Source organism: Grammomys surdaster, unplaced genomic scaffold (assembly GCF_004785775.1).
Source record: "Grammomys surdaster isolate TR1022 unplaced genomic scaffold, NIH_TR_1.0 170, whole genome shotgun sequence".
Taxonomy (NCBI): Eukaryota; Metazoa; Chordata; class Mammalia; order Rodentia; family Muridae; genus Grammomys; species Grammomys surdaster.
In genome coordinates, this window is record NW_021604618.1 from 6335662 (window position 1) to 6347905 (window position 12244).

General features: G+C 44.7%; 1 protein-coding gene across 1 annotated transcript in view; it reads right to left on the reverse strand.

The window, feature by feature from the left end:
• Ldlrad3 (low density lipoprotein receptor class A domain containing 3) overlaps positions 1-12244 on the reverse strand; it is a 159609-nt gene that overhangs the window by 130309 nt on the left and 17056 nt on the right. The gene's annotated exons all lie outside the window — the stretch shown is intronic.

Sequence of the window (12244 nt, forward strand, 5' to 3'; positions counted from 1 at the left end):
GTGGATTGTGAACCACCAGAACTACAGAGTGTATTCTCCATCCACAGGGAAGTGAAACAAGAAATCAACTACAGAAGGAAGTTGCTGAAAACAAACATGCACCTCTCAGGGAGCACACTCACTCAACGTCCAAAGTCAGACAAGAGACGTGAGGCAAGGAGGAAATAGTTTGAGATTATAAATAGAAACAAAACAATATTGAAATGTGAAGAATACAAATAACTCGGGGCCAAGTGAGAAACTTATAGCTGTGAATGTCTGTATTGAAAATGAAGAGAGACTGAAAATCTATAAGAAGTAGTTAGGAACAAGAAACAAGACCATCAAAGCTGCAGAGTGGAAGATGAACACGGAAGAATCAATTGTTCATCCACACACTCACAAGCAAGAATCAAAATCAAAATTAAGAAAACAACCTCATCTATAATAGCATCAAAACCAGCAAAAATCCTTAGGAATATATTAAACAGAAGACATGTAAGGTTTGTGTGCTGAAAGCTGGAAACCACCCTTCAAAGAAATGACTTGAATAAACAGAAAAGAATTGGTGGTGCTTTCAATGTGAAGTGTTCCCCATAGGCTCGTGTGCTAGAACACTTAGTGCCCAGCAGGTGGCACTGTTTCAGAAGATTGTAGATGCCTTTAGAGGTTTATAGCCTTCTAGCAAGCCTTACTAGGGGTAAGGGAAGAGACTGGTGTAGGCATACATTTTTTTCAACCTACTTTAAATAAGAGTCCAACCTCCGCTCTAGCCCGCCAACCACCAGAGACAGTGGAAGAAAAAAGATATTAGGACAGTTCAGTCCAGTAGCAAATACCAAATAGGAATCAGCAGCTGTCAGTAGACACCACACACAAACCAGCAACTGCAGTCCAGTCCACTTGACAGTCACCATACATGAACAAGTAAGGGCAGTTCAATCCAGAAGAAACTGCAAGGCTCTCTTACCAGCCAGAGACCACAGAAGCAGCAAGAAGCTACAGGAACCTCATGAGAATTTCTTTGGCTAATCTCTCTCTATGGCATCACCACAAGCAGAGCTTAGCAACACAATGTAAGATGAACCAACAGTGAGGTGGGGGCAAAACAAACCAATTCTCAAACTCCCACTGTCTATGGTGCCATATTTATATTCCTTCTGAATATCATGAATCCATTCATGTGTTTGCTATGGCAAAACACCCTTTCACCTGTGTCTGCTTCAGGAAAAGTCTTTCACTTTGTCTGCTTTAGCAAAGTTCTTTCACCTGTGTGCCCCAGCAAACTATCATTTGACATAACTGACTTTCCAAAGAAATCAGAAGTGTCTACTTCAGACTGACTTTTACAAGTTTTATAGCTTGGCTCTACTTCCTGCCTACACTCTACTTCTTTTTTGTGGATATAGTATAATTAACTCATTACATCATGTTCCCATCTCCATGCCCCCACCACCAGGATGGGATGTGTCCCTTCTTAAACCACATTCTAAAATGAACCCTTCCTTCCTGATGCTGATTTTGTCAGAGCAAAGAGAACATAGAACACCTTATGTTTGTACAATGTGAGACTTAATATTTGCAAAAGGCAACACTTCCTAATGGATCTAACACAATCCCTATAAAATCTCCTTTGACTTATCTGTAGAAATAGACAAGTGAATTCTGCCTTCACACAGAAGATGTAAGAGTCTCAGAATAGTTAATACTGTATTAGAAAGAATGAAGTTGGAGGGCTAACACTTCTTGATCTCAGTATTTTGCATCAGGTCAAAATAATCAGGTCTGTGTTGTGTGTACCTGTGGAGCAACAGAATAAAACTGGTTTCTTTGACAGCTCATTGATGCTTGGCAAGAGTGTCAAAAAATATTTCTGGGGTAAAGGCCTCGGACAACTAGAAATTCATACACAAAAAAAAAAAATAAACAAGGACACCTACAGTCTATATCCTGTAATATTACATAGGACTGAAAGATTGATACATAATATCCTATATAACATGGAAAGCATGCTAGATGAAAGAACTGGGCACGAAAGGCTATGAATAATGATCCCACTTAAATGAAATGTCCAGAAAAGGCAAATCATTGGAGAGATGAAGGTTCCTGGGTGCTTCCCAGGAATGGGAGGGGGAGATAGAGAACTAATGGGTACAAGCATTTCTTTCCGGGGTGATGAAATGTTCTAAAATTAGTGATATAACTGCACAGCTCTCTGATATAACCAAATAAAGAAACCAAATTTTGTGAGAATTCCTAAGATCTAAGAATATGGGTGACATCAGAAATAAAAGAGTGGCTCTTTTTCTGGAAAGTTCTAAATTAGCTAAATTTCTCCCCAGTTCTGGTCTGCTTCCAGGGAACATATGATAATATCAGTGTAAAGGGCATGGGAAAGTCCCCTGACATATGATGGGTAGCTAGGGATGCTGTTAACCTGCAATGCACAAAGACTTACCTGTCAATCACTTCTCTTCCCCTGCTCCTTCTGCAAACCAGGGTCTCACTATATAGCTCTACTGTCCTAGAACTAACTATGTAGACCAGGCTGGCCTTGAACTCAGAGATCCACCTGCCTCTTCCTTTCTCTTGCTGGGATTGTAGACATAGGTCACTTTGCCCAGTTTGCTTTTCTTAAAGGAAACAAAGGAACAAACAAACCCCACTCTTAGCTTATAAGAGTCAGAGGACTTTTGGTCTAGATTCTAACCAGCTCCATGTGCAAGTCTTTACTTTCTCATGTGTAAAATAGGGATGATGTAATAGCCCTTACAATGAAAAGATACCTAGCTTCAGTAAGGACTAGGCAGTTTTACTATCATAAGTACTGTTTTCTACTTTTTAAAGCTTCCAGTACTGCTTAGTACAAGGAAATGGGTGCCATCGACCTCTTAATATAGTATTACTTTACCCAGTCACAATTAGTATGTGAACTGGAACATTTTATGAGGTAATAAGCAATTGAGACATACAGTTGACATTTCTCACTGTTGCATTATAATCAAGCTAAAGAGGGACTGGCTGAGTACCCAGTTGCCATAGTAACATAAAGTTTTTTTGTTGGTCTAATTCATTTTCTTGCATGAAATGCTTTCTATTTGTCAGGCTGAGCTCTGTGGCTGAGTCCATCTCGACCAAATAGCTGTGGAGTCCTTTCTGCTTTTGAAATCTAATGTACTACAACTTAAAATCAAGATGACAGCCAGTCACATGCTTTTGTCCTGGAGCTCACTAGAGTTGGTGATGTACTGGAGTGACTCCATAAGGTATGTTAAGTCACCTTCCAGCATTCACTAGCCCAAGTTCCAGTGCCAACATTCTCTTGTCTGCACTGTAGGCAGAGAAAAACAGGCACTAATGTTTGTTAAGTGCTTCTCTTAGCATTTTAGAGATGCTCTTCCTGGCTTTCCCTATTTACACTGCCCCAAACCATGAAGGGGTGAGAACTATTACCAACATCACACAGAGGCTACCAACACAGATTAATAATTTGCCCAGGGACACACTTTACATATATATTTATTTCTTCTAAATTCATAATGTGTTCTCATAAATCTTTTAAGTTGGCTTAGGAAAACAAAGCTGTTAAAAATAAGGAAAAATTGATGCTACAGAAAAGCAGAAGCAAAAGCAAAGGAGAGAGATAGACAAAACGTTCTATTGTGAAGTTGCTCCCATTAGGAATAAGTTCTTAGCCTGAGTTTCCCAAGTGGTCAAAACGACAAAGAAAACCTGGTCAGTAGTGAGGACGGAGAGGGCAAAGCCACAGAGTTAAGAGATTATTGGTACTCCTCCATAACCTCAACACACAGACACAGACACAGACACAGACACAGACAGAGACAGAGACAGAGACAGAGACACAGACACAGACACAGACACAGACACAGACACAGACACAGACACACACATACTATACTATACTATACTATACTATACTATACTATACTATACTATACTATGCCATGCATTGTGGCCAGTAAGGATCTGAACTCATATCCAACTGAATCCCAGTCAGTAAAAGGTTCCTTACCATATGCGCACTCAGAAAGCCTCAAAATTCACAATCCACACTCATTTCCTCAATCAGCTCTGGAGTCCCCACGTTCAAGTTCAAATCTCAGCTCTGCTACCTTCTAATCACATGGTCTTCTATAAGATCATAAATTCCAGCACCTGGGTTTCCTCAGCTGCAAAATGAAGACAATGAACCTGGTATCCTAGCACTCTATCTCCGTAACCCTATCGTGGGGACTAAATGTGTAAGGCATGTAGTGTAATTCCCAGACTCCACTATGGGTATGGGTATTACTATTTCCCACACTTCCCAGATGGCTCTGTGGTGGGCATTGTTCTAAACACTGGACAGAGCCCTGCACAAGGCAAAAGAGGGCTTACTCCAGGGAGCTTTCACAGAAGTCGAAAAGAAAGGGAGGGAAGGAGGGAGGGAGGGAGGGAGGGAGGGAGGGAGGGAGGGAGGGAGGGAGGGAAGGAGAAAGGGAGGGAAGGAAGGAGAAAGGGAGGGCAGCAGGAAGGCAGACCCAGTGGTGAGTGCTATGAGGTGTTGTAACGCTGTGTGACGCTGTGACAGTGGCTGTGAGACTACTGGATGACAAGGACAGGAACGTCTAAGGCAGAAGCCATTACAGTGTGATCTGTAAACGTGAAAGACATAAATATGCCAGATGAGGGAGGGCAGGAAACATACCTGAAGTGGAAACTTAAGGGTTCTTTGGAGAGTCAGTTGTGTTGGAAGGTGTTTTGCTGAGGCAGACAGGTAAAGGAATGTTTTCCTGAAGTGGACACAGGTGAATGGCTAAGGCAGACTTGTGAAGGAACGTTTCACTGAAGCAGACACAGGAGAAAGGATGTTTTGCTAAAGCAAGCACATGAAAGAACACATATAAAGGACTCTTTGCTAACAACATGCATGTATTGGTTTGCCTTACAGTGCGGAGTTGAGCTGCATTTGTCAGGACTCCATAGAAAGAAATGCACCAAAATACTTCTGGTGGCATGCTGTGGCTTTTTTGCCACTTCTGTGGACTCAGGCAGATTGGCAGTGATGTCAGCAAGACAGATGCCCAAAACAAGGCATGTGGAAGACACATGATGTTTGGAGGCAGTATAAATAGAATTCGAGTGACAGTGACTGACAGTGAGCAGGGCTGAGCTAGGCTTGCTTATAGGCCTAGCTGTGCAATGCTTCTTGATCCCTCATCTTCACTGATCTTCGCTGAGAGAGGCACAGCTGAAAACTCCTGGCGTCCCTCCTGGTCCTTCCTGTTGACTTGTGCCGAGGCTGAGGCCTGGCTGTCTATGCTAGGTAATGCCACCACTGCTGATTTGTGTTTGCTATCCCAATTCTAGTGAACTGGACTGCTGGTGTATCTGTGAAGTGTTTGCAAGTGGATCGAGCTGCCACTGCTGGCCTGTGAACTGAACCGCTGATTTCCAGACAACACAGACAGAAGTTGGTACAAAGACCCTTTCTAGACAGGTCCACTTCCCTTGAATCCTTTCTTTTCCACTACCTCTGGTGGGTGGTGAGCTAAAGGGGAGGTTAAAGTGTTTAAGAATCCTCATTACAAATAGGATTTGAAAAAAATTAAAGTTACATACATCTCTGGGTATGTCTGTGAGGACGTTCCAAGGCAGGTACAACCAAAGAGGGAAGATACACCCTGAATATGGGTAGAACCATCCTATGGGCTGGGCTTAGATCATTTAAAGGAAAGGAGGAGAAAGCAAGAAGCACGATTATAACGTCTCTCTAATTGCTCACTTCAGATGCAGTGTGACTGACTGACACCTCACATTCCTATTGCCATGCCTTCTCTGCTGTGATAAGACTGTATCCTCCCAAACCATGAACCAAACAATCCCTTCCTCCGTACATTGCCTTTTGACAGGTACCTAGTCATATAAATGAGAAAAGCAACGAACACAGATGGACAGCTCTGGGTGGACTCTGAATCCTCAGGGCAGGTTCTTCAACTCAGCCCATTAGGGATCACTGATTCTTGATGTTGCAAGTCTTACAGCACTTTTAGCCCTTAGCCACTATCTACTAGCAACAGCACTAGGAGTGACTATCAAAGTCATCTCCATCATTGTGAGATATCAGCATCATGCCTGGCTGAAACCTACTGCTTTAGCAGTAGTTCTGGCTAAACTAGCTTCGGAACTAGTGAAGCAGAAGGACAGTTAGGAAGAGAGAGGGCTCAGGGCTCATTCTTAAGTTCTCAAATATAACAAAAAGGCAAGATCATCGCAAGCATCCTGAAGGCTGGCCCTCTGCACCACTGAATTCCACTGAATTCCAGCGCCAATCCATCATTCCTCCATTCACACAACACACAGTGAGTCTCAGCTGTACCAGGGATGCCAGTCTAACTTCAAAAGTATGTTGTGTAAAGGAGACAATCATGCACATTTAGTACAGAGAGATGTGTGTGCTTCACAAAAGCCCCTGAGAATGAGAAGGAACAGGAAGGGAGAGATGACACTCTGCTCTTGTAGGAAGCAGAGACAGTGTGATAGGGAACCCCTGGCCTTGAAGGCACTGGCACAGAGGACAGGACATATGTAAAGAGCTATGAGACAGGGCAGAAAGATATGGGAGAGGGATCTGCAGCCAATGGGAAACACAGAGCCAGATACAGATGTTCTGTAAGGCATTTCCAAGCCTCACTGGATTCTATCGTGATCTGGGAGCACAGAGATTGCTGTTACTTCATTTCATTATTCCTGATAATTAAAGAAAACTCAAGGCAGACATTCATGGAGAGCTCAACAGGCATTCACCTTGGGAATAGAATCTTCCCAGCTAAAGACTTGTTCCAGTTTCATCCTCTGTCTCAATAGTAAAACTAACTTAGGGGAGGAAAGACCTTATCCATCACTGAGGAAAGTCAGATCGGGAACTCAAGCAGAAACTGAAGCAGAAACCTTGAAGGACTGCTGTTTACAGGTTAACTCACTGGATTATGCTTAGTTAGCTTTCTTATACAGCTCCAGGTCCACCTGCCAAGGGATGGTACTACCCACAGTGGGCTGGGCCCTGAATGTTGGCCTTCAAACATCAGTCAAGACAGTAGCCAATACAGATAGCTACAGGTTTATCTGATGGAGGCAATTCTTCTCTTGAGATTCCCCCCATCCTAGGTCACTCTAGGTTGTATCAATTTGACAATAAAAGCTAACCAGGACAACACTGCATCCACTCCACCACATTCAAAACTGTAAACAAGAGAAGTTCAGTGGTGCATACAGGATTTATTCATTGACAAGTGGCAGTGCCAGCATGTGCCCCAGGTTGCCTGACTGCGGCGTTCACACCTACTCTGCTGCCTCCATGGTTTTTGTGAGAGCAGTGACTGGATCAGACATGCAGTATGGAACCCCTGCAGCAGCACCAGAGTGCAGGAAAGGAGGATGTCACCCAGACAGAATGTATTATATGAAAAGGTTGAGCCACTCCCAGAAGAACAATGACCCAGGGAGAAGGACTAAGAAGGAAGAAAAGCAAACAAGAAAGATGATTGGCCATCTCATCTAGCCATGGAGGGCCAATATGGTGAACCTCGCCCTGTCTGCTTGAAGGACATCTAAAAAAGTCAACATCTGCCCAATTTAACAGCAGATTCCTGGGGATTTGTGCAGTAAATCCATTACAGAGACAGATACAAAAGCCAGGATATGGGGTACCAAAGGCACATACTCAAGTACAGTAAAGGAGAAAAGAGTGGAACAGGCAGTAATCCAGCCCAAGGGACAGACAAAGGATGTGAAGAGGCACTTGCAGCAAGCACTCTCAAGTCTGAGTATGGAGCAGACTTACCCGAGGAAACAGGGCACAGACTACTATGCCCACCTAGACCCGAGAGCTAATCTTGTGCGGGACCCCAACTATCAGAAAGCAAGGAACAGGTCTGTGTTTGTCAGAGTGGTACAGAAACTTCCTAAGCTTCATCTAAGACGCACTGCTTATGGAAGGCCCGAGATTATTCTGATACAGCTAGCTTAGCGCCCTGGAAACACAGACTTGAGGCCTGAGGCATGCAGACCTCAGACCCACAGCATCAGCAACCAGCTGGGCTGCTACTGCAGTCAACCTTGTCCCAGGCCTGCTGAACTAGAATCTTCAATTTACAGAGCCCTACCCCTACTCCAGCTTCTGAAGACTATAAAGCTGGAGACACCTGGGATCATTTCAGGGAGGGTTTGGGAACTGAGGTCAGTGGTCCTAGGATCTGCCAGACATCTTTAGTGCACAGAGCCCAGAGATGCTTCTGCTGTGTTTGTGTGTGCTGGGGATGATACATGGATGCGCACACAGAGGTCAACCTTTTTGTTTCAGACAGGGTCTCTTACTGGCCTGGAATTTCAGCATGTATACTGGGCTAGCTGTCCCACAAGCCTTCAGGGGTCTTCCTGTCTCTGTCTGTCATCTCACCATCACCAGGTTAACTGGTGTGCACATGTGCACTCCCACGCCTGGCTTCTTACAAAGATCCTGGGATCCAAAGTCAGTTTCTCATGCTTACAAGGCAAGCGTTTTCCCAACTGAGCCAGCTCCCCAGCTGTTGATCTGTACCAGAAAAGGTACCCCTAAGGGAAAATCCCATTGTGGTTCTGGTGTTTCAAGCCTCTGATGCATTCTCTGGAACTGAGGGCCAGTTAGAATTGACTTCAGCTACTAAATAAGCAGGCTCCTTTTTTTTTTTTTTTTTTGCACAGGGAATATGTTGTACAAGATTTTCCCTCTAATCTCTAGGGATCCTCAAAAAACCGCCTCCTCAATGATCAGCCATGCCTCACACTGACCTGCAGGGGGCAGCATAACAATGGTTTAGGCTCACTCTGGAATGTCTGTATTCACACCTTTCCTATAAGCATCAATCCTATATAAAGGGTGTGTCTGTGGAACTTAGTGTGGCAATCTGAATTCTTTATGATATCAGCCATGAGACCACTGAGCAGAGTGGCTGGTATACAAAGTTTCAGCAACATGCTCACTTGGAGTCCAATCTCTTTGCATATGTAAAACATTGAAAATCCATTCCTACACATGTGCTCATGTGCCAGCACACTCTTCTGTCCCCACATGGACAATCACAGGTGTCTGGTGCTTAGAGATAACCAAGTCCCTTTAGAGCAGAGGAAAGTAGGACCTAGAGGAGCTAGAGTGCTCATCCACAGCAAGAGCTGGTTCCTGTGTAACAGTAACAACCATGCAAAAGTAACACATAACAACCATGGGGAGGGGGAACTTATAGGGTTTGCAGTTCTCCCTGCATATCAGCACCAAGGCTGCCTGAGCAATAGCTGAGCTGAGGAGAGCTGCATCTTTCCAGCTGGTCGAGCTGTCTGTCACTTCCCCTGAAGCCATGATAGTCACTGTGAGTACCCCTACATCCCTGGAATTAAAAACAAATGCCACTGAAGCTGCCAGGTGTCCACTGTTCTTGGGCACAAAAGCCCCTCATTAGCCTCTGCCCCTGTCTTTGAATCTAGGCAAAACATTCATATTTAATGACAGAGGCTGAGGATAATAGGTGTCCTTGAACGCTGATCAGGGAGGGGTGTCCTAGAGTTCACATCCATTGGAATCCAAACTTTGAGAAGAATGATAATTAACAGGAATTAGGAATGAAGCAGTAGAAGAAGATAGTGTGAAGACAAGATGTTAAAGCAAACCAATCAAAAGGTCCCTTTAAAAGTCTTGAGAAACATCGTGTGTGTGTGGCGGGGGGGGGGGGTCTATCTCTCTGTCTATCTCTCTGCCTGTCTGTGCATCTCTGTGTGTCTCTATATGTGGTTGTGTCTCTGTGTGTGTCTGTGTGTGTGCACGCTGCAGGTGGTAGGAACCCTGCTGCTCTTCAGCAACCCTGACTACTAGTCGAGAAAGCAGCCATGAGAGAGCAGTAAAAGTTGTCTGTGCGTTTCCAAACAGTCTTCCTTCCTCAATGGATTCACTCAGCAAATATATGCTGTGCATCTCCTATGTGCCAGGAGCTCACTGTGCTTGTTGCTGGGAAAACTCAGCAAGATGCATTCAGGACCTTTGCTGGCTGTCCTAAAACTTCTAATGCCCTTGAAAGTGAACACCCATGGGCCTTTACTGCATCTGATGCTTACAGGTCATAACTGTGTGAAAACAGAACTGTGTGAAACACAGTTCTATGTGAGCTGGAGAAAAGAATGTTTACCCTGTCAGGGAAGAGAGGGGAGAAAGGTCTCTGGGAGGAAATGGCTATAGAGTGAGGTACCCCTCTTTTTATGTACCAAGACAGATCTACCTACACATGCATTAACCCATCCACCAATCAGTTCATCCAACCATCCATCTATCCAAGAGCCCGGTTTGGAAATAGACCCATCCACTCATCAACCCATGAACTGACTCCTTCCTTTTATCTACACCCATCCATCATCGACATACTCACCCACCCAACCACCTATCCACATTATTTTGTTTGTTTGCATTTTGATTGATTGTCTTTTAAGACAGGGTCTCACCTGGGAGCCCAATGTAGTCTGGAACTTGGTATAAAACTCAGGTTAGCTGTTGTTGAGAACTTGCAATTCTCCTGCCTCAGCCTCTGGAGTGCTGTAATTACAAGCATGAACACCAGGCCCATATTCTGTGTGTGTGCATGCATGTGTTGGTAGGTGTGCACACATGTGTGGAGATAACCTCAGCTACCATTCCTGAGGTGTTGGTCACCTTGTTTTTGTTGGTTTGTTTTAGGGGTCTCTCACTGTCCTGGAGTTTGTCAAGTAGTATAGGATGGCTGGCTAAAACAATCACAGAGATTCACTCAACTACCATCTGTGATGGTTTGTATATATTTGGCCCAGGGAGTGGCATAATTAGAAGATGTGGCCCTGTTGGAGTAGGTGTGTCACTGTGGGCATGGGCTTTAAGACCCTCAGCCTAGCTGTCTGAAAAGCCAACCCCAACTAAATGTCGTCTTTATAAGAGCTGCCATGGTCATGGTGTCTGTTCACAGCAGTAAAACCCTAACTAAGATTACCACACTAGGGTGTCTCTGTGTCTCTCTCCCTCTCTCTCTCTCTCTCTCTCTCTCTCTCTCTCACACACACACACACACACACACACACACACACACACACAAGACTCAACAAAACAAACAAAACAAAAAGCCAGGGCTCCAGGAAACTGAACTCACATCCCCACGTCTGCAAGGCAAGCATCTACTGACTCGGATGCAGCCCCAGCCGTGGTTCACATGTGGCCCACATTCCTTCACCACAGTTTCTGTTGCTGTTTTACACAGTTCTGTACTTAGGCCAGGAGAGCATTCAAAGAACTGCATGACGTCAATCCTGTAAGTAATCAGTATTCCTGGGAAGGTACTGGAGGGCACGTTTCTACTTAGAAGGGAAGGAAGGCTCAGAAAGAAATACCCCATGCTAAGTTCTAGGAAGGGTCAAGAACAGCAGGCCCCGGCTCCCCTGCTGCTCCTCTGCAGCACACTGCCCACCCTCAGATCTCACTCAGAGCCACTGTGCTGCTTTTAAATTGTTTGTTTTGTTCTGATTTTACTCAAGCCCTCTGCATTCATTCGCAGGGTAAACAGGACACTGTTCCTCTGTAATTTTCCTCAAGGCTGTCCTTAAACATGAGGCTGTAAGGATGACTGCTGATTGGCAGGAGAAGAAAGTCTGGCAGAATTAACAAATTAAGTGATGACACCATCTGCCTTCGTACTCCTCCTGTCGGCAGCAGAAAACAAAATACTTCTGAAATGGAGAAGTCGAGGGAGAGGCTGGCACAAGACCAAGGGATATTAACTAGAGAGCCCAAGGAAGTGGGCTCCATGTATGCACTGTTTTCTCGGTTGTTTGCATGTGCCAAGGTGAGAGTAGCATCACAGTACGATTATTCAATGTACAGCTTATGTTTTCTTCTAAAACATGCCTTGTGGGGGCACGGAGTGGGGGGGAGGTGAAGGGCAGAGCACGAAGCTGATGGATCCTGCAAGAATCTAGTCCTTCACTGTCTGAGTGGACTTAAGTTTTAATAATGAAATGATTCCCCATAAGGAATCACAGGTTCTCCTGGGAGCCTCTTGAATTATGAAAGGCATAGCCACCTAATACTGCAAGCTTGGGCCAGGACAAGAGCACTAAAGAGACACACCCAGCACCAGGGAGGTTGGCTGGGGGGAGTGGTGTGTGTGTGTGTAAGAGAGAGAGAGAGAGAGAGAGAGAGAGAGAGAGAGAGAGAGAGAGA